At 32.0% G+C, this 27908-nt stretch overlaps 2 protein-coding genes across 2 annotated transcripts in view; one reads left to right on the top strand and one right to left on the bottom strand.

The window, feature by feature from the left end:
- LOC133194017 (tripartite motif-containing protein 5-like) overlaps positions 1–14117 on the top strand; it is a 138637-nt gene extending 124520 nt beyond the window's left edge. The window contains exon 2 of the mRNA XM_061329935.1: positions 14107–14117. The gene's annotated coding sequence lies outside the window, so the exon portion shown is untranslated. The remainder of the gene's footprint in view (positions 1–14106) is intronic.
- Positions 1–24105, bottom strand: part of LOC133194018 (zinc finger CCCH domain-containing protein 10-like) — a 53920-nt gene extending 29815 nt beyond the window's left edge. The window contains exons 1-2 of the mRNA XM_061329937.1: positions 24090–24105; positions 17430–17651 (exon numbers count right to left, since the gene is read on the bottom strand). The gene's annotated coding sequence lies outside the window, so the exon portion shown is untranslated. The remainder of the gene's footprint in view (positions 1–17429; positions 17652–24089) is intronic.
- Between the last annotated feature and the right edge of the window lie 3803 nt (positions 24106–27908).

Below are 27908 nucleotides of genomic sequence, written 5' to 3'. Positions count from 1 at the left end.
GTCAGTTTATTTTAATTTACAAAGTTTTTCTACAGCACTTTTTAAAATATAAATTTAAATCTGCTCTTCACAATGAGAGCAATTAATACATTATGATAGCCACCAGATTACTCTAAGTATCTCTGCATGGATGAAAGTATCATTTTTTAACATGTTTAAATAACTATAGTACGTGTTGCAGATAAACAAATTATGCAACTTACTGACTCAATAACTGAAATGCCATCAAATTAAAAGATAAAAAGAAATATTTCATCTCTCTGAGCATTCAATCTTTCTGTCCAATCATTCTTTGTTCAATGTGTATAATCAATGTCCATGGGGGCAGAAGAACATTTCATGGACCATTCAGATACACCCTGACTGATATTGAATTAAACTGAGCATCTTTTCAGCTATTACTTAATTAAACAATGTGTGAAAGGAGTATCTTCACTTGAGAACCAAACAAGTAAAAGTCAAATATAAGATGGCATTTTACTATTGTAATTAAGTCTTATTGCAGTGTTCATGCAACTGATTCATTCAGAAGTGTAATACTGCACAACACGTACAACAGAACTTTCCCAATGACACTTGATCATTATAAATCTACAGATTTGCCAAAACCATCAAATTTTATAGAAAACTCATTAGTTTTTGATCAAAAAATATTTGTTCATTTTCATTTAAAATGTCTAATTCACAAACCAATAATTAAATAGACAAACATTTCCTGTTGCTTCATCCGATTAACTAACTTCAATTACAAATACAGTTTTCACCGATATATTGATGAAACATCAGCTTTATTGCAACAATGTCAACAAAGACTTTCCCTGGGAGTGCGATAATAAAACACTCGATTCTATTTGCACTGTCTTTTTATCACAAAATGATATTGTTCTAGTTATTGTATACCTGAAGTGCAGCATGTTTACCTAATCAATTATTAACTAATTACAGTGGAGAAATGGAAAAGCTTGTCAATGGACCTCCCCCAGCACAAGGAAAATTCAGCATATATCCAATCAATGATTTAATTTTACTCCTGCTATATGGCTGTTCAAACGTTTACTTGTACGGATGGATATAATTAATTATTTATTTTCAGTATTAATAAAAATGAAAAAAAAGATTGGATTTTAAATTTTGCATACCTTAATTTGAGACATAGGAAATCAATAATTAATTTTGAAGGCCTTTTGAGCCTTGCATCATGAAAATAATCATTTTTTTTTTATTATTATTATGAAGTGCACACAAAAATCATGAACAAATATTGGATAAATTGATATCAAACATGTTCCAGTTCATAAGTCAGTTGCTATATAGCTTAGAATTAAAATGCAGCTTGATTACAGTATAAGTGCAGAACTCTAAAGATAAGAAAAGGCTTAAAACCTGGTCCCCAAAGTTCTTAATAATGATAATGAAAGGAAACAATTTGTACTATTTGCATGTGGCAATGTACAGTTGAACTTCGGTATCTCGAACACGGATATGTTATAATAATTGAAACCATGGATATGTCAAAGTGATTTTGAAGTCCCATCCCCTTATTCCTTAAGTTTTTTACCTGGATATCTCAAATCCTTGGATATCTCAGTTTTTTGTCGGTCCCATTGAGTTCGAGATAATGAGGTGTGACTGTATTAATAAAAAACTTATAATCATTAGTAAATTATGAAAAAGTTGCTCATATGATGAATCAACAACCTTCAACTTCTATGCCATTCCTACAATAATGATTATTTATTCATGGATGTGACATAAGATTGCTGATAAAAGAGAAACATATTACATGTACCTTAGCTACCAAACAGACAATGAAAAATTTATCTATCTTAAGAAAAATAAATGAATAAATAAATACAAGAGTTCCCCAGAATACAGACTCCAAGATACACTAACAATGAGATGTACTTTTCATGGGTCTGTATTGAGTAAACATATTCCACAATTTCATGTTTACAGATAGGCTTATCTGCTCTTGAACAGAAAGATAATATCATGTACAGGGCTGATACAAGTCATTTTTGACAAGGCAACATAAGATTCCTATCTCTTTTCACAGTCTGCCCCCAATAGCTATATATTCCATCGTTTGTATAAAAATATTTCCTTCCAGTTGGCTGGATGGAAATTGAAGCTATGTAGATAAACACCTTACAATTTTTTTTATTACCTGATGCATTTTAAATTCTTGAGGAAATAAAACCATTTGGAAAAATAATACGTACATCACACAACACCAGTGGCCTGCAACAATATTAAAGGGAAGTTTTGTATGCATGTGTTTTTTTTTAATCATGCTGCAAGGTGATAAAGACTACATTAAGAAAAGATATACACTTGATAACTGGATTAAAAAAGAAAAATCATTCTGTATAATATTCTGAAAGCAATTTCTCCAACGCAAGTATACATGTAGGTTAAGATTCCAAAGGGATTTTTTTAACATAATATTGTTTTATATATATCATAATATCAACACATGCATAAAACTTTGATTTTGTTAAATGCAGTTGATTATCAGAAGTTGATCCAGATCCATAACATACCAGTAAATTATAATTCAAGATTGAACATGGACATTAAACTACATGTATAGTGGATGTCACAATCTATTTTAGCAATCTTGCCCACAATTAAAGTACAGTTTGCCAACATTTACTCATACAAATTATCAAAAACTGCATACAGTGAAAAGACTCAATTAAAAACTTGTATATAGTATGGGAGACTTAATTTGTTAATATGCATATTTTTAACTAGTGGTTTAAGTTCTTAAGAGTCACTTGATTCAACAAATTATGATTCAAATGACAATATAATTACTAGTATATCATCTTACAATAGACATTGTCATTGAAATTCAAATTCAAAGTGAAACCACATAAATCTCATTTGCACTAATAAGTTTAGCAAGCATCTGAAAACCATTGATGAGATACAAATATTAACACGGTTTTCTCAATTAGTAAAACTCCATTTGTAAAAGAGGATTGCAAGAAAAGCATCTGATGTTCACAATATGTTAGAATAACAAAACCAAACCTAACCTGCTGTAACCAAATATATATATAAATTTGTTTTCTCCTTGAAATTCATTAATATTTGTCAGTATACACTGTATACTCTGCAAATTAATTGATGGTGTATTAGGTGCACAGACAAATCATAAGTCAGTACTGCCAAGTTCTAGACATCACCTGCACATTTCCTAAAACACATGCCTATACAATTATTGTCATGCCTAAAACTTCCAAGATTTCTTAATTGGATATACATGTAGATCTGTTTTTAATCTTTAAGATTAATGCAGGCAGCCATTTTTTGTGTTGGTGCACATTTAAATTTTGTTGGCAACTGTCAAATTTATCTCTTCAAGTTTTCAGCCTAAGTATATACATGCATTTACCAATTATTTGTATGTGTTAAGCTAATTCAGGTGATAAATGTGCACATGGTGTCAGTTTCAATTTCAAGCCCAAGGATCAATGATTTATGTACTTATCATATTTTTATGTGTTATGTAATATTAAAAGTATTCACACTCTCACAAACAGACCTCAAACCAAACACTAAGAACAAATTTAAGTCAAAATTTTGATTTTGAATATCTTAAGTTTTTTTTAACATATGTGCATTAAAATTACAGGCTTGCAGTATTATACACAAATTCATATATATGTTGAAAAATTTGTTTTATTTCAATTTTTTTTTTTTAAATAACATTGATTTAAAATTTTGACTTCATTTAAGTCTGTTCACACTTTATGGTCTTGGGGCCTGAACCTATAGCATGCAGAATGATAGGAATGTATTTGTTTAAAAAACATGTGTTGTGTCAAATTCAAATGTTAAATCTTTGAGAAAACTTTGTACATTGATTTCAAATATCTTCTTTGAGACTGTCTCTTCCCAATAATTGTTCTTGATGTTCTTCCATGCATGGGTAATGTTTACTGTAATTATGATTATATATATATATATATACAGGCATGAAAAATATGACCATTCAGTGATTTATATCAATCATTCATCTTAATTCTCAATTGTACTAATAAAAACAAAAAAGAAATACATCTAAGCAATGAGAGACATTGTAAGAGTATACCGGTACACGAAACATCAAACTGATGGATTCTTTAGTTAGGAGATGTTATCCTAGTATTCCAACCCTGAATCTTTATGGTATCTCCTCCCATAGCATTTCTTATGTTTAATATAACACACACACACACACACACAAAACATCATGATAACAGTAAATGACTTAGACACATAAAATGTTTAAATTCTCTTGTACAGTAAAATTATCATTGAAAGCAATTGTGTGCACTTTTGATTTAAACTGATCAATAAAAGTGACTGCAGAATCACTAAAAGGCCCACCTGCCCTGATTTTAAAGCCTGCCTCATTTTTTTCTTATTTTAAATTTGATTTTATAAGCAATAAGATCTGGAAATTTTCACAGTTCTACTTTCTGCTTACAATTCAACTTTCGTTTCAAATGCATGATTTTGACAGCTGACAAGATGTTGTTTGCAGTAAAATGTATTAAACAAGTTCCACTGGTTGTGAAAGACTATTGAGGGTGCATAGTAAGAGATATACATTTAAATGGAATTTCTATGAATTTTGTTTGGGCATAGTAGAAAAATCTGCAACCATTGATGATGTCAACAAAAATATCTGTACATTAAATTGTAAAATATGAAAAAATAAAATAAAACTAGAAAACTGACCAGTCAGCAAGGGCCCCGCGAGGGGTAGAAATATAAGAGTGCAGCTAACAGAATGAGAATTTTAATTGATTACAAAAATTTAAAAATATATGAAGAAGAATATGCAATAACAACTGTATTTATAAAATTTCAAGATAATTCCTACATATCCAACAACCTGTAAAGAGTATCCCTGTATTTACATAAGGCAGTAAAAAACATCACATCTATAATTACTCAATTAAATGTATATTTAAACAAGAATACAGCATGTGTTTTCAAATATCACCCAGGCTTGACCTTAACTTCAAAACAAACATCAGTTGCAGACAAAGGTTAATTTATCTTAAAGTGACAAATAAAGATAAGCCTGGAAAATCTTCTGCCCCAGACAAGATAATTAATCCCAAGGGATTAATTGTACTGCTCTCTTATCCCTTTCTTCCAAGTTTACAATCAGAACTCTTTCAGTAATGACAGAATAAGATTATTATTGGACTACCCATTATAATTAACAGATTTCTTGAATTTACATATGACAGCCAAAAGAAAAATGAATAAATAAAATAAATAAATAAAAACAAAAGAATTAAAAAAAAAACATATCTTTATGTTTATCTTGTTTTTAGAATTCAATAAAATCATAACTCATTGTATATTTTACCAAAATAAAGTATGAACATTATTTAAATCCACATTTCAGAGAATGTAAACATCATTCAGAATTGACCTTAACTTCAAAACAAACTTCATCTGCAGACACAGGTGTTAATTAATCTCAATTTGACAGAAACAGATAATGCTTTGGATTTTCTTCAAGAGGAAAGTTAATTAATCCCATAGGACTAGTTGCAGCTTTCATAGTTTACAATAGGAACATTCTCAGCAGTTATCTCTCTTTGCCCTGGCATTCATTCTAATGTAAAGTTAAGGAATCTACCCCACCACCCCAGCTCCAAAGTGGATGACATAGAGAACCAAACTTAGCATCAAAATATGTCTTACTGCCTCTCCAACCAACATACCAAATCTGAACTTAATTGGTCAGCTACAAAAAAAGTTATTAGGAAAAAAACAGGAAATTTGTGGACGGAAGAATGACAGACGGACAGACAGACAGACAGACAGAGTGATTACTATAGGGCACCCTTGCGGGGCCCTAATAAAATTTATGTGCCACAATTCTTTTTTTTTTTAAAATTGGATGAGAAACTAGTAATTTTTTTATGATGACCAAAATAATTTTTTTATTTCAAAATATGTCGAGACAATTACCATAATTAAATAAATACAAATGCACTGCAAGGTCATCCAACAAGTAATTTTATGTGTACCTTAATAAATTATTAAACGCATATTTATAAATAGACTTGATTTAAGACTTAAATTTAAGAGACTAAGATAATCAAGCTATTACCTTGGATCATAGTATATGAAGATGAGCTAACTGACATGGAGAAAAAAAAAAAAGAAATATTGATCCACTGTATCTGTGTTTAAATAAGAAATTAAAAATTCTCAAATAAGCCAAGCAAAGACAGGAAATTGTGAAGCAATCCTTTAGTCAAGCAGATGTGAGCTAAATATTCCTGGAAGGAGAAAATCTTGTTTGCACAAATGCTTCTATTCATTACAGGGAAGCATCTGTGTCATCCAAACGTATTAGAGACTTCCATGTAATAGGATTACAGAGTGACAATCCTAACTGAATTCTTCTATCTTCCTCTGACCAAAATTGGCAAGACAATCAAGATTTCCCCAGTGGATACACAAAATGACATGTATTGACACAAAGTATTAGTTGCTGACAACAGAATACACAGTACTGCAGAGAAGGCAATCTGATATCTGCATGGCTATGAAATAAAACTGTCTGAAACCTGGCTATTAAAGAAGCAGATTTGTGTACATAAACATGTCCATGCAGTCAAGTTTTTTTTTTTATTTTTGCTGATCAAGTTGGGAACTAGCTATGATAATTTACATTCTGCTTGGACATTAAGATACTGTGTAATATTGAGATAACAAACAGTATTCAAGCTCAATTAAAATCCATTATTTTGGTCAATACAAATCGGGAGCAGAGCAAACATGGATCTCCAAAATCATCAGAGGTGGATTTAGGTGCCATGGAGGGTGAACATCCCCTGCTGACCGGTCACACCCACCATGTGCTCCTTGTCATGATCGAGAAAAGCGGAGGAAAAAAAAGAATGTGTTTTTATTTCAATCTGTGATTCACACTTATATGACCATTTAATTCATAAACACAACAAAAACATTACTAAATGGCATACAGTTATATGTATTAGCTGAAATATGATACATGTAGCTCATATTTCATGGTTCTGTCAATACTGAAATAGTTTGTTATTACATGTACTACAAGTTAAAAGTATTTGTGATTAATCTGGAATAGGCTAAAATATATAAGTATAGGAAAAAATATATAGGCTTATACATTAGTAGAAATTTAACCAGTATTTACAATTTAATGTTTCCCATTATATTGTGGACAGGTTGGTTTATGTGCACCTTTAAAGATTTTAATAGTAAATTAATTAATGACTTAGCTGAAGCACAGTCTATAGAGAATTAAGGTACCATTAATTTTCTTTAAAATACACCACCAGATAAATGTTACAGCTCTGGAAAATTGTCATCATTCCAAAGGCCAAAAAATTCAGACTTAGAGACTTAATGTAAGTCATTTACTATGTACAGACCCTGAAACGTGCTACTACCCCACACGCACGCTGCACGAACGGTACACGCTCGCTACACGGTTTGCACGAAACGCTGCACGGTTTACACGAAACGCTACACGGTTTGCACGAAATGCTACACGGTTTACACGAAACGCTTTGCACGAAAGGCTGCACGGTTTACACGAAAGCCTGCACGAAACGCTTTGTACACGTTTCTCACACGCTTTGTACACGATTCTCGCACGCTTTGGCCTCGATCTGGATTTTCTATTCGGAATCTCTCGGACTTTATTTCAATTATTACGGATTAATCAAAGATTAGTTAAGAATTGCAATCATTCAGATTAAGATTAGAACTCGCTACACCAGTACTATATTTACAGATAAAATAGTCAATGTTCAGTTGATATTAATTAATAGTTGTCACTGAGTATGTGACCCGCGCGGTGAAATGCTTATCATCGTCTGTGTACAAACCTTTTCTCACTAGACTCTAAATTACGCACTGAAAAAAATAATTATATTTGTAATTCATAATCTTTTACAACATTTATTGTTTTTACAATTATAGTTTGATATTTAAAATGTCGTTTTATTACTGACAAATAAACTCAGTTATTGATTTGAAAAAAAAAAATATTAAATTGCGTATGATTTCTGTAAACGGATTTATTTTCTTTTCCTTTTTTTTTTTTATTATTGATTGATTTATAATTTTTTTTATTTAGTAAAAAAATTATTTCATTTGATTAAATAAGGTTCTGTTTAGAATTTGCAAAGGTAATAAGTAAACTGTATCAAACAGGAACATTGTGCAGGAAAGGGGGGGGGGGGGGGGGGGGGGTAGATTACCGAGATCTTACTGTTGTATCTTCAAATCTGTACATGGTTAAATATAACAGGCACTTGTTTCAGTAAGTATACCATCGGGGAAAAATTATCATAGAAACAAGTGCCCGTTCTAAGAAAATAAAAGGATAGCCATATCCAGCGGGACCCGATACGTGCAATTCATTAAATGCACATTATTCAGAATGGTAAGTATATCGTTTCATTACAGAGTTAAACCTTAATTTATCATTAAAATTTATATGGTAGAAAAGCCGGGGAATAGGTATTGTAATTATTTAGTTCTCTGTTGAGGCATTGTGTTTATCAAATAAAAACAATATACTCACCATCATTTCAAACTCCGTCTAGACCAAAAAAAAAAAAAAAAAAAAAAAAAAAAAAAAAAAAAAAAAATCAATAATTAAGTAATCAATAGTCGCGGCTCTTAACATTACCTTCAATATATATGTATACATGTCCAATCCTAAAAACTGAAGAAAAAATGCTCTAGAACTGCGTGATTAATAAAACAACTAATATATAATTATTCAGAATTTATTTCTTTATAATTTTATTCACGAATACACTGGAAAATTAATTCACTGTTTACAGACAATAGGATAAATCTAAGAAATAAGATCCACGGGTATTTATTTATACCCATTAAATACTAGTAAAACGTTCAATTTCATGAATTAAAAATCAATCGTTATTGTCGGGTGTCATCTTAGCTATGATTGACAAGAGATAATACATGTAGCAGAACAAGTTTAAGTCCCAGCACACGGAGTCCGTGATCGCTGTTGTAAATGACCTTGATCACTGTCGTAAGAAGAGTGTTGAAAGCGTAAAGAAGATTCCAATATAGTTTTAAGGGGTGCATCGGGCGCATCCCGAAAGAAACAATATTTAAAAAAAAAAAAAAAAAAGAAAATAATCAATAAAACACTTGTTTAAAACAGAAACTCAATTTGTGTTTTCATTTGATCACCCCCCCCCCCCCTTCCCGGAAATATTTAACCCTGTATTTGCCGATGCATGTGAGTTATAATTCATTTATATGACTATTATAAATCAACCAATTTTATGCATAAAAAAAGACTATAAATGACTCATCGTTTCAAAATTATTTGTATCACAATCTAGTAATATAAGAAAATTATGTTCGTTTATAAAGAAAATCAATGAACTGTGCTCCCGGCCTAGAATTCCAATACTTCACATTTATAGCAACGCACTAAATTTTGCATTTTATTTTTCACTCCTGCAATATCTATCTTTTATTTTGTATTGATCACCGATATGTTCTTGTAATCTCTATATCCCATAATTGTAAAATGGTGAAGTGATTCAAATAAATGAATGAAAAAGACAAGACCGGATTCCAAATGAATTTTTTTTTAAAAATGTTCAGTATTGCTCCCTTTAAAAAATGTATTGAATCAAATACCTTAAAATTTATGTGCATATAATTAATTACTTTTAACACATTTCTGTCCTTCTTTATTGAAATAAAAAAGAAAGAAAATCAAACAAATATGTAATACATTACCGAGTAATTTTATTTTGTTGTTTCCGAATTTTTTCACCCTTAAAATGCCACCATTATATATCCGGATAATATTAGTTACAAACAACACAGAATGACATGTTGATCCATCGATAGCCATATTTAAAATAAAAGGACTTCCAAATGAATCGTACACGTTTCTCACACGATTCTTGCACGAAAGTCGCACGTTTCTCACACGGTTCTTACACGAAAGTCGCACGTTTCTCACACGCTTCTCGCACGCTCGCTACACGGTTTGCACGAAACGCTATGGAGCTTACACGAAACGCTGCACGGTTTACACGAAACGCTACACGGTTTGCACGAAACGCTGCACGGTTTACACGAAACGCTACACGGTTTGCACGAAACGAAAAGCGCACGAAAGTCACACGCTTTTTTGGGGTAGTAGCACGTTTCAGGGTCTGTACATTAATTGACTGTGTCTTTACTGCAATCTGGTAACCGTTATAGACTGCTATGAATAAGTGAACAGAATGCATGTATCAACATCCACCGACTTTAAAAATTACAAAAATATCTTTATGACATCCTTAAAATGTTGCAGGAAAATTATGTCTATATTTATATGGAAAAGTCCTTTGAAAATGTATAGTTTTTCTTTTGCATGCCCCCCCCCCCCCCCCCCCCCCCAAAAAAAACTTTTAAGACAGATTTTCAGTTAACAACTCCACATAGCCCTGACAAGTACATGTAACTCCTTTCTGATATTTATTAAGAACCCTCAACATGCCTTGATTATTAATATATTCTAACATATTCAGTATGCTTACTTTTTTTTGTTGCATATCCTGGCCAAACAAACAAACTCCTATTATAGTCCATGGTACTTATGTTTGATAGAAAAAAAAAAACTCTCATAGAAAATACCAACCTAAGTGTCAACAGAAATCTCATATCAAAGCAGACAGACAAAGACTTACCATAACATCAAGCAGTCACTTACAGCTCACGTCTTCAAGAGCCGCAATTACTGGGACACATGCAGGGATTTTAACTGATGACAAAGAAATGCATTTTCCTGTTAATATCTAATGCAAGGAAGCCACTTGACACAAAATGAAATCGTCGACAAGGGCTGAAGTGAATATCCTATTCTGAAATAGCAGGAAGCCGACCAAAGGAACGGAAATTGTGACACAGAAAGACACTGAGATCCACAATTATTAATTTACAATCGACTCCGCATTTACTGAGTGTTTACAACTGAACACAGATTTTCTTCCTTTTCTGTTAAATGCTATTATAGTGTTCATTAATTTAGATCTGGCTTCAATCTTTTATGGAGCACAAAACTGTGAATGCATACTACTTTCACTTCCCATTTTGAAGATAAAAAGTTTTATGAACTTCCCCTATACTTTTGTTGAAACATACAAGTAAAGCAATGGTTTTATAAATTTCTGGGGTCGAAAACATTTGTCAATGTTGCCTACAGCTTGTGCATTAAGGAAACACACTTTAAAGGAAAATGACCAATCATCTCACTTGATAGACTTATCAGTGTAACTTTAACATTGTGTCAATTCTCTATCAATGATGGAGATAAAATGGAACTCAAGCAAATTTACAGTTTACCACATGTAGGAAATTTTGAGAGAAATTAAATTATTATTGAATATGAACATATGGTAATTTAACAAAGTGTAGAATTCTCTCCGCTTTAATTTTATTTTATATGTTTATAAATACTTTGCTGTACCTTATTTATCATTGGTTAACATATTAATACATATATTACAAAAAAGTTCAGCATCAATCTTTAATGGATCTCTTATGCATTAATTTAAACCAAATTTCAATCATAGACAAGTGATGCATTTTTTTTATCAATGTAGGAATTCTCCATGACACATATGCATGATTCATATTTAACATATACCCTCACTTATAAAAGTCTGCAATTTTCTTTTTTCTTTTTATTTAACAGGTACAAGACAGTATTTTGTGCAATTACGTAAAATTATATTCCTTATTTCCTTATAATTATATACTCCATGCTTGAACTACCTTGTACATTATATCCCAGACTTGAGGAAACCGCAGGAAAAAATTTCTGCAGGTGGTTTTATGTGCAAAACAAATTTTGCATGTCTATAAACCCCATAAAAATGATGAGAAAATTATTAGTTTTTTTTTCTTTACTCACTTAGTCAGTTAAGTAATTTACAAATTAATTTGTTAAAAATTATAACTATTTACATACATACATGAATTTCGACAGTCTCTCTTTTTCTCTGGTATCTCTAACACTGCTTAGCATATGCTTATTTAAACCTTCCCTATTCACACCCCCATCTGCTACAACTTGCTTTGTGTCCACATTTCTTTCTAACACAATATACTTATGTCGTCAGGATTGATTACAGATTCTGCATCCATGTGACATGTATATAGCTTCCATATAACATCTCATTCACCTTCATATCTCAACAAAAGACATGAATAGAATTATAGGAAGGCACATTCATCTAGATCTAGAGGAGAGTTCCTGAGTTGACGGCAGAAGGGATTTATGGGGGATTCAGTGAAGGGGGATAATGGGCTGACAGTCTGTTACATGTACATCACGACTACAGCAGCTTGTGCCTTAAAAAGGACCATCTAATAATCTAGCATCCTTAGCATGGAAGATAAATTCAGACATGTAGTAGATGCACAATATAAAGGACTATCTAATAATCTAGCATCTTTAGCATGGGAGATAAATTCAGACACATAATAGATGCTCATTTTATATAAATTATCATGTCTTGCAGATCAGAATCCAGATTATGTAATATTCAATGACATATCTACTTAATACTCCATATGGTACATGATCCCACCTCTGATGTTTTGGAGGTCCATGCTTGCTCTGCTCCAAATTTGTATCGTTTCAATAGGCTTTTGAGCTTGATTACTGGTCATTATCTTAATATTCCATTGATTTCAATGATATATTTAGAAAAACATGCTAAATTTACACTGCAGTTCACTTATTCTAGCATTGCTTAGTGCAAAAAGTGATTTAAACATCACCTCAGTCAAAACACAGTAAAAAAAATATGTTGCACAATCTTTATAGAGTTAATGACGTTTTTGTTTAGAACTTATAATCTAGATATAATTAACTTCGCTATATAGATCTGTGGTATTTACGATGAATATTGTATCATAAATATTATATAAGAAGTTTTTATATTTTCATATCAAAAATTAATAAAATAAGCCTTAAATAACTCATCTTCAGGGAAGAGCAAGGGAATATCTACTTAGTACAAAATGTCACAGCATTCTCATTTTGATTTACAGAGAAGAGACTTAATTTATATGCTGTCATTTCATGTATCATTTTTGCGAATGACAAAATTTAATCTCATAGGAAAAAAAATCCTTTGCAACACGCAAGCAATACAGAATTAAGTAATATTATACACTGCATGGTTATGAATCATAAAAGTTAATAAAAGTTATTCACTAACCTTGAATTTGTATCGTCAAATCATTCCCATGTACAATACCACTTGCATGTCTGAAAACTTTCTTCCTGAAAGACGCAGAAGAAATTAAACTATGTTAATTAACCATTGTGAGAAACCTCCTGACAAAGGTGTTTCAAACAGGCCATGAGAAAGTATATATCTATTGGCCACTCTCCCAAGTTTGGGTTTAATCTTTTTCATCTCATTAAATGTCTTTAACATGAACTAATTCCTTCATTAATTTTCACTGCACGCCCTAGACGTTCTAGCCTTAAGATGTATAAAAATTTAATCTCATTTGTTTTTCGTTAACTTCAATTAATAAAAAAGTAACTTTTGTACTTATACACTATAATTATTGGATCAATCTGATTGACCTAAACAGATCAGTTACAAATTTAATCACAATTAAATTACCCAAAAAATAAATTAACAACTTAAAAGGGCTTAAACCTGAATTAAAAAATCTTCATGAGAACTTTCAAACCAAAGAATGTGTATACACATAAATCTTCCCTTATAACTCTGCCTTTATTTTTATTTCACCACAGGCTATTTTAAAATAATTCTATTAATATTGCACGACTTTTCAAGAATAACTATTATAAACCACAAGGACAAAATCTATGCTGAGATATGACATAAAATTTTGATGATTTCCTTGGATGAATTAATTTTTCTGCAAAATATATATTTAGCCATTAACAACTTAATTTATAAACCTTTGTTGCATTTATGCATGACCTTTACATTTAATATACAAATATACATTGTATATTAAATAGTGAAGTATATACATGTATAGATCATTCAAAAGCTATGGAGGACACAGTGAAATACAAACCATATTATAACTTAATTAATCTAAGCAATTAACATTTTTATGGACCATTTTTAAATACATGGCTTGTTCAAGTACTAACTTTTTTTTTAAAGAGATATAGGATAAAAGAGACAAGAAAGATACTGAAATGATTAGATATAACTCCATGTATATCAAAATCTGTCTAGAGACTTTGTAAGGATATTTTCTCAGTTTTCCTATTGAATTGCAAATTTACTTGGGTTTTTAAATTGACGTGAAAATAATAAACAATAATCATATGAACCAGAAGCGCCATATTGATTGTTATTCAGAAAAAAAATGATCAGAACACAATATGACTTATAATTATATATATATGTAAGCAGTGTCCTTTAATACACGTAGATGTATTATCATGTAGATGTATTATCTAATTTCTTTCAATGGTGTTTTTTAATTCCTTCAATAGAAAAATTAAATTAAAAATCTCATTGAGTTTTAATATCATTTTGAAAGTGCACTTGTTCTGTTTTACAATTATAGAAACCTTGGAAAAGTAAGTAAGACAGTACATGAATTCAGTCTAATGAAGTGTTTGAATACTGTTCGTTATCTCCATATTTCATTCTATAACAATGACAATAGATTTCCTGCATCTGCATAATCAATTATAGTCAGCGATGATATTCTGATCCTATGGAGACAATTATTACGCGATTTAAATTTACTTAAATTTACATCATATTTTACATACTGAGCAGTTGATTCTCAGTGATGATACAAGGAGTCTGATGTGAAATTTTAAGGTTAAACCATCCAAGTTAATCAGGGGCTAAATTGACCTTTTTTGGTGCAGGGCCCTGTACTCGTTCAACTTGAAATTTTAAATAAGAAAACTGGAAACATTTGGAAATACTGATGTCTCATATTATGTTTTTCTGTAGAATAAAAGCTTATTCCCATCTCTTTAGGAATCATCATAGTCAGCCACGTGGCACAGTGGTTAGAGAGTTTGCTCTATAGAGTCCCAGAGTAAGGAGTTGATGCCCATGTTATGAGTTAGAATCCACTCTGTGACTTGGAAACCAGTCCTTTGGATGAGACCTTATAAACAGAGGTCCCCTGTTTCAGTAGGTTTCAGCTGGCATGAAAAAGTTCCCTCACTGCTCAAAGCCATAAGTGCAGAGTATATGCAGGTCTAAATTTGCGCCCCCCCCCCCCTCAGCAAGTGGTGGTGTCTCAATATGAGTGAAAATTCTCGAAGGGACATTAAACAGCAAACAAACAAACAAGATTCTAATTTCTTTTTAAACAAGAGGCCCATGGGCCACAACGCTCACCTGAGTAACTTTGGCCCTGCTGTTCTTCACCTGATTTCCTACGTTGTTATACCTTTTGTGGCCCTACCCCCCGTGGTCATGATATGAACAATTTAGAATCTACACTACCCCAGGATGATTCCACGTAAGTTTCAGCTTTTCTGGCCCAGTGGTTCTTGAGAAGAAGATTTTTAAAGATATTTTCTACATATTTCAATGTAAAACTTGGATTCCCTATTGTGGCCCCGCCCTACCCCCAGGGGTCATGATTTGAACAATTTAGAATCTACACTACCCCAGGATGATTCCACATAAGTTTCAGCTTTTCTGGCCCAGTGGTTCTTGAGAAGAAGATTTTTAAAGATTTTTCCTATATATTTCAATGTAAAACTTGGATTCCCTATTGTGGCCCCGCCCTACCCCTGGTGGTCATGATTTGAACAATTTAGAATCTACACTACCCCAGGATGATTCCACATAAGTTTCAGCTTTTCTGGCCCAGTGGTTCTTGAGAAGAAGATTTTTAAAGATATTTTCTACATATTTCAATGTAAAACTTGGATTCTCTATTGTGGCCCCGCCCTACCCCTGGGGGTCATGATTTGAACAATTTAGAATCTACACTACCCCAGGATGATTCCACATAAGTTTCAGCTTTTCTGGCCCAGTGGTTCTTGAGAAGAAGATTTTTAAAGATTTTTCCTATATATTTCAATGTAAAACTTGGATTCCCTATTGTGGCCCCGCCCTACCCCTGGGGGTCATGATTTGAACAATTTAGAATCTACACTACCCCAGGATGATTCCACGTAAGTTTCAGCTTTTCTGGCCCAGTGGTTCTTGAGAAGAAGATTTTTAAAGATATTTTCTACATATTTCAATGTAAAACTTGGATTCCCTATTGTGGCCCCGCCCTACCCCCAGGGGTCATGATTTGAACAATTTAGAATCTACACTACCCCAGGATGATTCCACATAAGTTTCAGCTTTTCTGGCCCAGTGGTTCTTGAGAAGAAGATTTTTAAAGATTTTTCCTATATATTTCAATGTAAAACTTGGATTCTCTATTGTGGCCCCGCCCTACCCCTGGGGGTCATGATTTGAACAATTTAGAATCTACACTACCCCAGAATGCTTCCACTTAAGTTTCAGCTTTTCTGGCCCAGTGGTTCTTGAGAAGAAGATTTTTAAAGATATTTTCTACATATTTCAATGTAAAACTTGGATTCCCTATCGTGGCCCTGCCCTACCCCCGGGGGTCATGATTTGAACAATTTAGAATCTACACTACCCCAGGATGATTCCACATAAGTTTCAGCTTTTCTGGCCCAGTGGTTCTTGAGAAGGTTTTTTAATGACCCCACCCAATTTTTGTCTTTTCTTGATTATCTCCCCTTTGAAGGGGGCTTGGCCCTTCATTTTTACAATCTAAACTCCCCTTCACCCAAGGATGTTTTGTACCAAATTTGGTTAAAATTGGCCCAGTGGTTCTTGAGAAGAAGTTGAAAATGTGAAAAGTTTACAGACGGACGGACGGACGGACAGACAGACAGACGGACGGATGGACAGACGGATGGACGACGGACAACAGGTGATCAGAAAAGCTCACTTGAGCTTTCAGCTCAGGTGAGCTTATAAAAAGCACTGAAAATTTCAATGTGCTTATTTGGGAATTTTTACCTAAATTTTGGGCAAAAAAAAGTTAATTCTCAATAAGGACAGGATCCTTTTATGCGTCTGGATTCAAGGGTAAAATCATGCACTGGTCCATCAAAACATAATAAGGCATTGAATTATAAATTTTTGATGTTCATCAATAATTATACACAGACAGTTGTGCTGACATACTAATTAACAGGCTTATTAATAACGTGCTTTATGAAACACATTTTATAAGAAAAGTACATATCCATTGTAAATATAACATAATATTCAACATTATTACTGTCACAGTAAAAGGAGAAATGGGACCATTTCAAACAGACAATGAAGAGTTATCTCTCTTTATTCACTTACCAATACTGGTATGATGTTCTAGATCCACAGGTAAACAGTTACGCCAGGAAGTACCTGTACATCAGATCCACATCCCCCTCTTTCTGTAGCCCAGGGAGGAGAAAGCCGGAACTCCCACGGCTGCTCACTTTCTCAGCGTGTTTGCTCTGTTCTGTTTGTCACCAGAAAAGGCAGTGACTAATAGCTAATGTAAAGAAAAATCAATACGCCACCAGCTCTACACTGAAAATAAAATAAAACACAGAGTATAAAAAAGACAGCCCCCATCCCTTGTGATTTGACTGAAAATAAAAATCTCCCCCAAGTGTTGATTCTGATAGATTTAGGCCTGCAATAAAATCTGGATTAGAGGACTTTTTCAAATAATTGTGACATTTCTTCCTGTGCCTGTGCTGCTAACCTGCACAGATTTGACTTGCTTTGGGTATAGTGTTTTATTAATTACATCATAAAGACAAACTTTTTCAAAATTTTGTAAAATTTACTTTATAAGTACATTATGAATTTTCAAAACTTAAGCAAAATATATGGAGAGGATAAAGAAAACAAAATCAATTAGAATGTGATCATGAATCGTGGAGATTCCTGGCCACTATAATCATAGAGCATTGTTAGAAACTCCCTAAAATTACAACTCACAAATAATTGCGAGTACCATTAAAGTGAACTAGCAATTCTATAAGACTACTTGCAATTTTCTTAGAACAGCCTTTTTGAAATAAAAATTAAACACATGTAACTTACGGAAAGAGTAACTACTGTTCAATACGCAAAATACAACAACAGTGTGACTTTTATTTAAATTATTGATTTAAATCAAAAGCTTTGTTTTGTCATTTTATATAATTTTGCTACAGTTTCAATGCATGTTTTTTCTCACTTTATCTTGATAATTGAACTGCAATATGAGGAATTAAACTACTGTACATGTATTTATACATCTATTATTAAAAAGTGACAAAGTTCTTACAAATTTTATAATAGAGTTTCACAAATTACTCATTCACAACTTTTTTTTTTTTCGAGGGTTATAATTAACCCTTTTCCCATGCCTATTATTTTTGAAGATTTCAAATGAAACAGATGATCATCATTGTTGGTGCTGTTCATTTGACTTCAGCACCCTCTCCTAACTGCTGTTTAAAAAAAAAAAAATAGCCATGCTGATATTTAAAGAAGGGGAAAATAAAATACATAACCAAAATGAAAACTATAACCAAGAAGGGACTGATTTTTTCCCAAGGAAAAAAAATCAACTCACTAGTTTTTGCGAGTTACTTAATTTTTAACTCGCAATTTGGGAATTCTAACTCGCATTTAGCGAGTTGTATATAGTGAATTTCGAACCCTGATAGAGGCTTGTCTTCTGGATTGTTAAATGTAAAGTAAATTTTAAAAAAATTGAATCTTCTTTAAATACACTTAGTTTTTAAAATAGAGATTCTGACACTTTCAGTCAAGAAAAACCACGTTTAAAAAAGACGTACCACACCTATATACATAAACTCTACAAGGGACGAAAGCTCTCATATTGGAAAAAATACCGGAACTCACTTCAGCACCTATTTCTGGACTCTAAAGCATTAATTTATTTCATTACCATAGTTCTGTCCCCTAGAAAAATGAGCCCCAAATCCAAGAAATTGTATCCGTTTTCTTTCGATTAAACATGTGTTGACAACTGACAACCGCATGAACATTTAGGAAAATCATCATTGTAGTGGACAGAACTATGGCAATGAAATAAATTAATGCTTTAGAGTCCAGAAATAGTTGCTAAAGTGAGTTTCAAGATGAGAGCTTTCGTCCTTTGTAGAGTTTATGTATATAGATGTGGTACGTCTTTTTTAAACTTTACATTTAACAATTCGGAAGAAAAGCCCCTATGACTATAATCAATTTATACTAAATGCATTTCTAGTTGTTACAGAATTTAAAATACTGCCGATCTGGAGCAATTCAAATTTTCTACATAATGATTGTGGAATCAATGAAAAAACAGATTAATATATAAATCTTTCATTATTCAAAAGATTTATTCATAGATTTTTGACTTGAATTGTAGAAAACCCTTTTGTATATGTCATACATGTGATAATTTTTAGACCAAAATACTGTACAAGAGTCATCAAAATACTGGAATTTAGGTGAAAATACTATACATTGTTCATCAAAAAACTGTACAAAAACCTGTACAAAATATTGACGAAAAATCAATGCGATAGGTGAATTTTGAATTTGGTAAAAAGACTTCCACAGTACAGTGTTAAATGCAAGAGTCTGGTCATCTCCAGTCATCTGCATTTTTCTAATGATGCTAAAATCATTTCTCTTACTGTGTTAGAAAGGATAATACTTATGCCTATAAGCAAAGAAAAAAAAGTTTCCTCTTGTAAACGTCTTTAATTTCTATTGACAAAATTTTAACTAATTACAGTTGGAAAAAAACCTAAATGATGGTCCTTTTAAAAATATTCAGCCCAACAAAAATCTTTGATATGTTTTAATTACAATGTAATTATCGCTGGAATGTTTCACACCGTCCTTCATGATGTTTTGTTACATTAACCAAACGCAGCAAGTCACACATCAAACAAGATTTCCGATGTTGCGAGAGTGAGAATGAAAGAGAAATGGCGGTTTACGGTAAAAAAATTCAGAATACGCTACAAATTTTCATTTCCCGTGAATTTTGGTGTACCACCGTGAGCCCGTGAATGGGATAAGGTATCATTTTTAAACATCTATCGGGATATAAATACGGGTTGGTCACGAGATCAAATTCCTTAAAGCCCGAAGGGCTTTATGGTAAATTTGATCTCGTACCAACCCGTATTTATATCCAATAGATGTTTAAAAATGATACCTTATTACTTATATTTACATTTATGACTTATTCATATTTTATGTTTTCCTGATTATAATCTTTAACTCGTGAAATGTTTTATTTTTCAAACTCAACGGCACGTATTTGATCCATTGTTTGAGCGTCAACCCTTTATGACGTCACTTTGAAATTACGTCGAACGTTTATGATGCGAGGAACCTGTGTTTATATGGATACAGATACGCGTTGCTTTCAATAGTGTTATATAAGGGAAAACATTTGCAAATGTAAATATATATATATATATATATATATATATATATATATATATATATATATATATATATATATATATATATGTATATATATATATATATATATATATATATATATATATATATATATATATATTTGATTACATTTTCAACAATGAATTACTGTAATTAATATATTATATACAATTGCAAAATCTGAAAAAATGTCACATTTGAGGTTTTTCTAATATTCGTTTAACAATGTGTGCAGGGTTAATATTAATTAAAATATTTCATTGCAGGAAATGAAGAATTGTCAAGCATTCAATTTTCAATTTTACCGAAAAATTTCAAATTTTATAAGTTAACAGTGCATCAGTATCTCCCTTCCCCACCCCCCACCCCCTTTCAACAAACACACACTCCCAACCCAATACATGTTACATGAGATATTAAATGAAAACTTTCTATTCATAAGTTAATCCTGTGGGGCTTATTAACATTTTCACTTTCCGTTTCTTCTCTTCTTAGGCCCTTCTGTTGAGCTGTCTTTGAGTGACAACAACTTAAGAAATTGACATGTACCTTGAAAATGCATAAAAATCTGAGAGATTCCATTGCATGTAAGCTAATTTACTTCTTTTAATATTAACGAAGGGTAAAAAAAATCTTAGGTAAAGTCTTGAGAAATACTGACAATGCATGCATGACCCCTTACTTTATCCATTATTCGTTTCAGCTGAAAACATCTATCTGTAAAAGCCTGATCATGCTGATACTCAATCTTTTTAATGTTCAAAATCCCCTCCATTCCCAGAATGCTTGTACATCCCGTTCATTAGGGAATTTCATAATTCCTGCAGCGGAATCGCAACAGTGACAAGCTTCTAAAGTAAATCTGCAATAAATCCGTAATTAGAGGGTTTTATTACACTTCTCAGTCGTATGTTTCTATTGATTGAAGTTTTCTCAAATCATCTGCTGTTTCATTAGACAGAGTTATGGCTTTACAATTTCCTATAAAAATTCCATAGCAAATTTTAAACATCAGTGCTTTTCCTTCCAATAGTCTTTTATAAGAGCATGCCTTTAGAGTGTTTTATTTCCTTATAAGGCCACTTGCTACAAACTTTTTTTTCAAAAATATTGAAAATATATACCTGTCCAGATCTACCTATATTTATGTATAAATAAAAAAGTAAGTTTAACTTTGTAAGGTTTAATTTTTATTCAAGATTTCTCAGCATATAGTGTCCTAATATACAGCGATTCTTAAAAAAATAAAATTTAATGTATATACATGTACAGTTATAAGGGGAATGACGAAAAGTGAGAATTAGGAATACATATAATATTTGCATAGAAAATTTACAATTTCTTCACATTTAAGGAATTTGGTATTTGATTCATTTACAACCAAAATTAAATTGAAAATTATATACAATCCATGCATCAATTTTTTTGTTCGTAGCAAGTGTTACTATAAATAGCCTTAAATCTTTCACTGCAATGATATTCATATTTTATTAAACTAATTAATTATTGAGCAACTGATCAATATATCCATTGTCTTTATATCTCTTATCATTTGGGGGACTGCTTACATAAGTATACATGTAACAGGCAACAATTTTGCAGAATATAAGGGAAATAACTCTTAATATATGTTATAAAAAGATTATGTCCTCTGTCCTCACGTATACATATACGAACAAAAGGCCCATGGGCCACAACACTCACCTGAGTTACTATGGTCCTTCTGTTCTTTATCAGTAGGGTTTTCCCCTACATCTTCTTTTGTACATTTAAAATAAAATATTGTGGCCCAATCCTACCCTGGGGCATCATGATTTGCACAAACTTGAATCTACACTACCCGAGGATGCTTCCATATAAATATGACTTACATGTATCATGACTTTGCTGTTCCCTAGAAGATGATTTTTACTATATATTTCTATGTGTATCTAAAATTTTGATTGCCCTTCATGGCCCTACCCTACCTCTTGGGGGCATGATTTGAAGAAAAATGAATCTACACTACCTGAGGATGCTTCCATATAAATATGACTAATCAAGACTTTGCTGTTCTTGAGAAGAAGAATTTTGAAGATTTTTCCTTTGTATTCCTATGTAAAACTTTGATCACCCATAGTGGTCATATGGTACCCCTGGGTGTCATGATTTGAACATACTTGATATATACCCTTCCTGAGAAACCTTTCACTAAAGTTTCATCTTTTCTGGCCCAGAGGTTCTTGAGAAGATTTTTAAATGACCCCATGCAATTTTCACTATTTCTTTATTATCTCCTCTTGGAAGATGGCGTGGCACTTCATTTGGAAAAATTTGAATCTCCTTTACCAAGAGATACTCTGTGCTAGGTTTGGTTCAAATTGGACCAATGGTTCTGGAGAAGAAGATGAATATGTGAAATGTTTACAATAACAACAACAAAGACAACAGGCAATGGACAAATTTCAATCAGAAAAGCAAAACTGATAATTGATCTTTTGGTTTAGGTGAGCTAATAAAATGCATGTACTTATAAAGTTAATGAATATCTTGAGGTTAAAACTGTCAAACTAAATGTACTTTTCAATTATGAATGAATTAAATCATAGAATTTATTAAGTATTTCATTCTCCCACATTATTAATTTTTTATTGACTGCAGATTATCAGACAGGCCTTTTTTTTCTTAATGTTTCTCGAGAATTGCATGTCCTTCTAATGATGTGATATCCGACTTCAGGTAATTATCAGCTTCCTGCCTGTGATTGGAGCTTAGCGATCAACGAGAGATAAAAGCCGAGTTTGGTAGGGACAAAAGACTGGTAACTACCTGTAATGGCTGAATTATGTGTCTGTGATGGAGGAACAAGGGGAAAACAGTCATATAACGTGTATAAACACTCTAATGAGCACCAACATAATAGCTGTAGATTGAGTCAGAAAATCCAAATTAATGCATATAATTCTTTTTTTTCCTTCTTTTTTTTGTAATATTGTCATGTCATTTTTTTTGCCCTATTCTAATTTTCTTGCACACTCAAGGCTCAAAAGATGCTTTGAGTCAACTCTGCCTTATAGATTTGATTTGAAAGAGCTGAAGCAAAAAAGATTGAGGTATATATACCTTTCAGGTTAACAAAAGTCAACAAATATGACAGAAGTGTTTAACCTTGGAAACTACATGTATATTAATCTGAGTGAAAAGATTCATAAATTACAAATCGAAGTAAGAATTCATTACATGGTAAAGCTCTAAGATTAAAAATGTTGAACATATTGTAAATAGATGAAAATTTGTGACTATTAATTAAAGAACTAAGTTCTCATGAGGCATGAAGACAGATAACCGATGCAGGTTCAGTATCATTCTGAAACAAGAATCTCCTCATTCAATGCATAACATTAGAGAGTGATCCCTATGCTAATATTGATAATATCAACTTTTAATTAATTTCATATAATAAATTACAGTATTTCACTGTTGAAAATGTAATAAAAAATCTCACTACAGAGAAGTTTACATTGTAACCATGGTAACCATTGGTCCTATTTAGAAATTATTTACCTGCTAGTTCCTTCCTACAGGGCAGCAATATTGTTATGTGTCATATCTTACATTGTCACATTTAGTTCTCTTTCACTTCCAAAGTGCATATTCTGTAAAGATAAATACATATGTAAAATAAAGTAATAATTTAAGGTTAAATACACATAGAATGTAAACTGATAATATGTGAAAAAAAAAATCTAAAATAGAAATAACATTTTCACATTATTCACATAAATTTATTTCATAAATTCAAGCAAAACATGCTTATAGCTATAGGAAAGCTTTTCTTGTCCATACATTTTTACTTTTTTCACAGAGTATTACACACATTCATGAGTGTTTTAATTCTCTGTAATTTAAGGTCTGTAATTTTCAGACATGGACTACTGGACTCCTCTTCTCCCCCAATCCATCAATTCCGACAACTTCCTGTGACAAGTAATCTTTTTAGACATTTTATTCTCTCACAGTTCCTATCAACAGATTAAGAATGAGAAGCCATGCAGAAGAAGTACAACACAGCATGCAAAGTGAATTCTCACTCATAAAAGAAACCCTGATGGCTATAGGAATTCTGAGAGTTAATGAATAATCAAGATGATGAAGCTGGCTGCAACAGCTGATCCTCTCTCTCTCTCTCTCTCTCTCTCTCTCTCTCTCTCTGACATTTTTTTTCATTTAATGCAGCTAAAATATGTCTATAAAAAAATTATTGCTACATGTGTAGGATATTAAAACCAATGATTATAAACAAACTGACATTTATTTTAACAATTCCCCAGATTTCTATTTTCAACTACTTTAAGACTTGACAGGATAGATGTACCTTCAAATTTTCTTCTGGTTAGATATTTTCTTGTTTTGATTTATATGCTAAAATTACTGCAGAGCAGTATCTCTCAAGCCTGAAACAAATGGGATAAATTAATTATCATCTGGTCTTTAAAATCTAAAAGAACAAAGCATGATATTTGGTTGTCTTAACTGACCCTTAAACTTCTAACTTTATAAACTTAGCTTGTCGAAAGATGTTTTCTTCAATTGCACAGTGTAATTTACAATGTAGCAAATACTTTATTAATCAATATTATAATGACGCAAGAACTTCTTGTGTCTAGCTTTACAAAAACCTTATTTTCTTAATTTTCAGAAAATATATGTCAAGTTCAGCAGAAAATATCATACTGTTCCCGTTCTCACCCAACATGTACATAATATTTGAGAGTTAGTTTATGAGTTTTCTACCATATGAGAGATACAGGGCTTAAGGTGACAGCAATAGTTCAATTTAAGCCTTGGCCCGACACGCACCTCTCATACAATAGGATATGATTATTCTAAATGACTTGTGACACGACCTCTCTAATGACCTGACTAATTTACATGTGCAAATGGGTATTACTTCTCAACCAATCAAACGATTCTGCAGCAAGTTGAAGTTTTGACTTGTTAACAGTCATAGCCAAGATTCTAAGAGGTGGACATGCTGGTAACAGACAGACAATGTTACTATTCATATCAGCTTACCTTAATTATTAATAAGTATTGTTTTTCTACTTTCATTTAGATTTTGATTCTTCAACATTGTGTTTACTTGCATTTTTATTATTCAATCTGTGAATCTAGTGCAAAAAAAAAACACGTTGATTTATAAAATTGATGATGGAAATGTCTTCAAAGCAAAACTACTTTGAGGAAAAGGTAAATTTTTTTGCTCTCAAAGACACAAACTCAGATCTTTTGGCCATTGGCATGTTTTCACCTGAAAGTCCAGGGATTGTCAAGAGCTACTCAGCTAGCACCAAATGCAACAGGAAATAAGAAAATGGCTGGACTGGGAATCGAACAAAATACCAGGAACCTTTTTACAATGATATTGAACAAACCAGCCTGATATCCACAGTCTGGCATTATATAATACATTTATTAGACTCCAGGCACTACTCACCCAAATGGGATATAAAAGCCTGTTGGGTTATGATATAAATTTACAGTTTAAAAAATGGGGACAATTAAAAGATGTGTTTGTGAAACACTAGTACTGATGCCCCATACATGTAGGGCAGGAGATAAAAAATGTTTGTTACATGTATCTGTACCCAATGAAAGGTTTTGTTACAAGAAATACATTTATTAAATAAGAAAGAACTAGCTAGCACCAACTATTCACAGGTTATGGCCAAAGTTAAGTCAAACTCCAAGGCAAGGGGTATTGAGTCCGTTCGCCCTATCTACCTGTTCGCATGTATAAATCTCGTTCGCCCTGCATCCCGTTCGCTATATATCCTGTTCGCCCTATTGGTGATATTTTAATTATGTCATCATTATTGTTGATTTTTTTATTAAATAGAATTAAGTAAAATATATAATATATAAATTTCCTTTCCATCAGTATTGACTTTATTTCCGATTTCAATGTTTATCAATGTAATCAGTTTAATTGCTGTTAATTTATTACATAAGTACGGTAAATTAGGGAATACTTTCATTAATTGTTTTGTTTTGTTATTTAAGATTCGTATTAAATGTATGTTTTGAAAATAATAAAGGAAATTGAGAGTGACATTAATCATGTTGATAGGCCATTTTAAATTGGGGACAAGCTGCGTCGGAGCAACAGGTTTATTACTTATCTTTTAATTCTAAACTTAATATAATGTTATAAAACATTACTAATAAATTAACGTGTATCACATCGATTACTTAAGAGTTTCTTTTTATTTCTTCATCTATACTGAAAATTCAAGTATTGGGGATATTACAAATTGTAATCTAAATAGAGAAATTCATGAAATTCAATCAAATCAAATGAAATAACGAAAGTTTAACCGACTACATAGAAAGAACAAATGGACTTTGGGCGAACAAGATATAGAGTGAACGGGGTCAAGGGCAAACCCATTTTAAGGCAAATGAATATACAACCAAGTCAAGGTCATGAGGTCAAATTTTTGTTGGTAAGTTCTCTTTAGAGAAGTGGACAGGCTTTTGCCTACATCCATGGATGTATAGGCGAAAGCCTGTCCACTTCTCTAAAGAGAATATTATCTGATTATATTCCACTTTTTGTAAGTGGTCTCAACTTATACAATACCAAAAGATTATACTTTCTTCGAATGTCAACTTTACTTTTTAACTCTTACATGCAACTTGTTATAGATTTTTTTTGTTCAAATCAATGAGCTATAGATCGGCAGTTATGAAAAAAGAGGGGGATTTTTTTTCATATCATATAAGGAGAGGTAACTCCAGCTCATTTATATTGTAGCTGGAATTTGGCAGCATTTTTTTCAACTTAAAAAAAGAGGAGATTACCATGGTAAACTGTTTAACAACTTCCCTCCTACTACTCTGCAAATTGCATGAATTATACGCACCGTGACCGAGGTTACAGCATGTACCAAACACTTGGTAACTTACTCACCACGGAAAACTCTTAAAGTGAAAGTAAAGTTATTGAAAGAACGAGCCCGATTATAAATATTGTTTACAATACTTTGTAATCATTATTGTTCAGATTTTCTGTGTAAAGTGGAGGTATATTGTTTAGCAAATAAAAAAAAAATACATTTATCGTATCTTCAAGTTGCTTTCTCATTTAAATTATGTGTATAAAATGATATTGTATGAATTTTAGCAGATTATGTCGACTGTCTAAACAGAGAACCCTAGAGAACTCAAGGTTTATTTGGTCAATTCAAATAAATTTTATGCATAATATGTTTATTTTTACTTTATAAATCATATTCTATCTAAAAAATCAATAACATCTTACGACGCTAATATCATCATAAGGCATTCCCCAACTCAATTTATAAATAAAATATAATTCTA

This window comes from Saccostrea echinata, unplaced genomic scaffold (assembly GCF_033153115.1).
Source record: "Saccostrea echinata isolate AGI-Se365-2 ecotype Australia unplaced genomic scaffold, CSIRO_AGI_Sech_v1 ptg000028l, whole genome shotgun sequence".
NCBI classification, from domain to species: domain Eukaryota; kingdom Metazoa; phylum Mollusca; class Bivalvia; order Ostreida; family Ostreidae; genus Saccostrea; species Saccostrea echinata.
The sequence above is the reverse complement of the archived record's forward strand: the minus strand, read 5'-3'. Positions and strand labels throughout refer to the sequence as shown.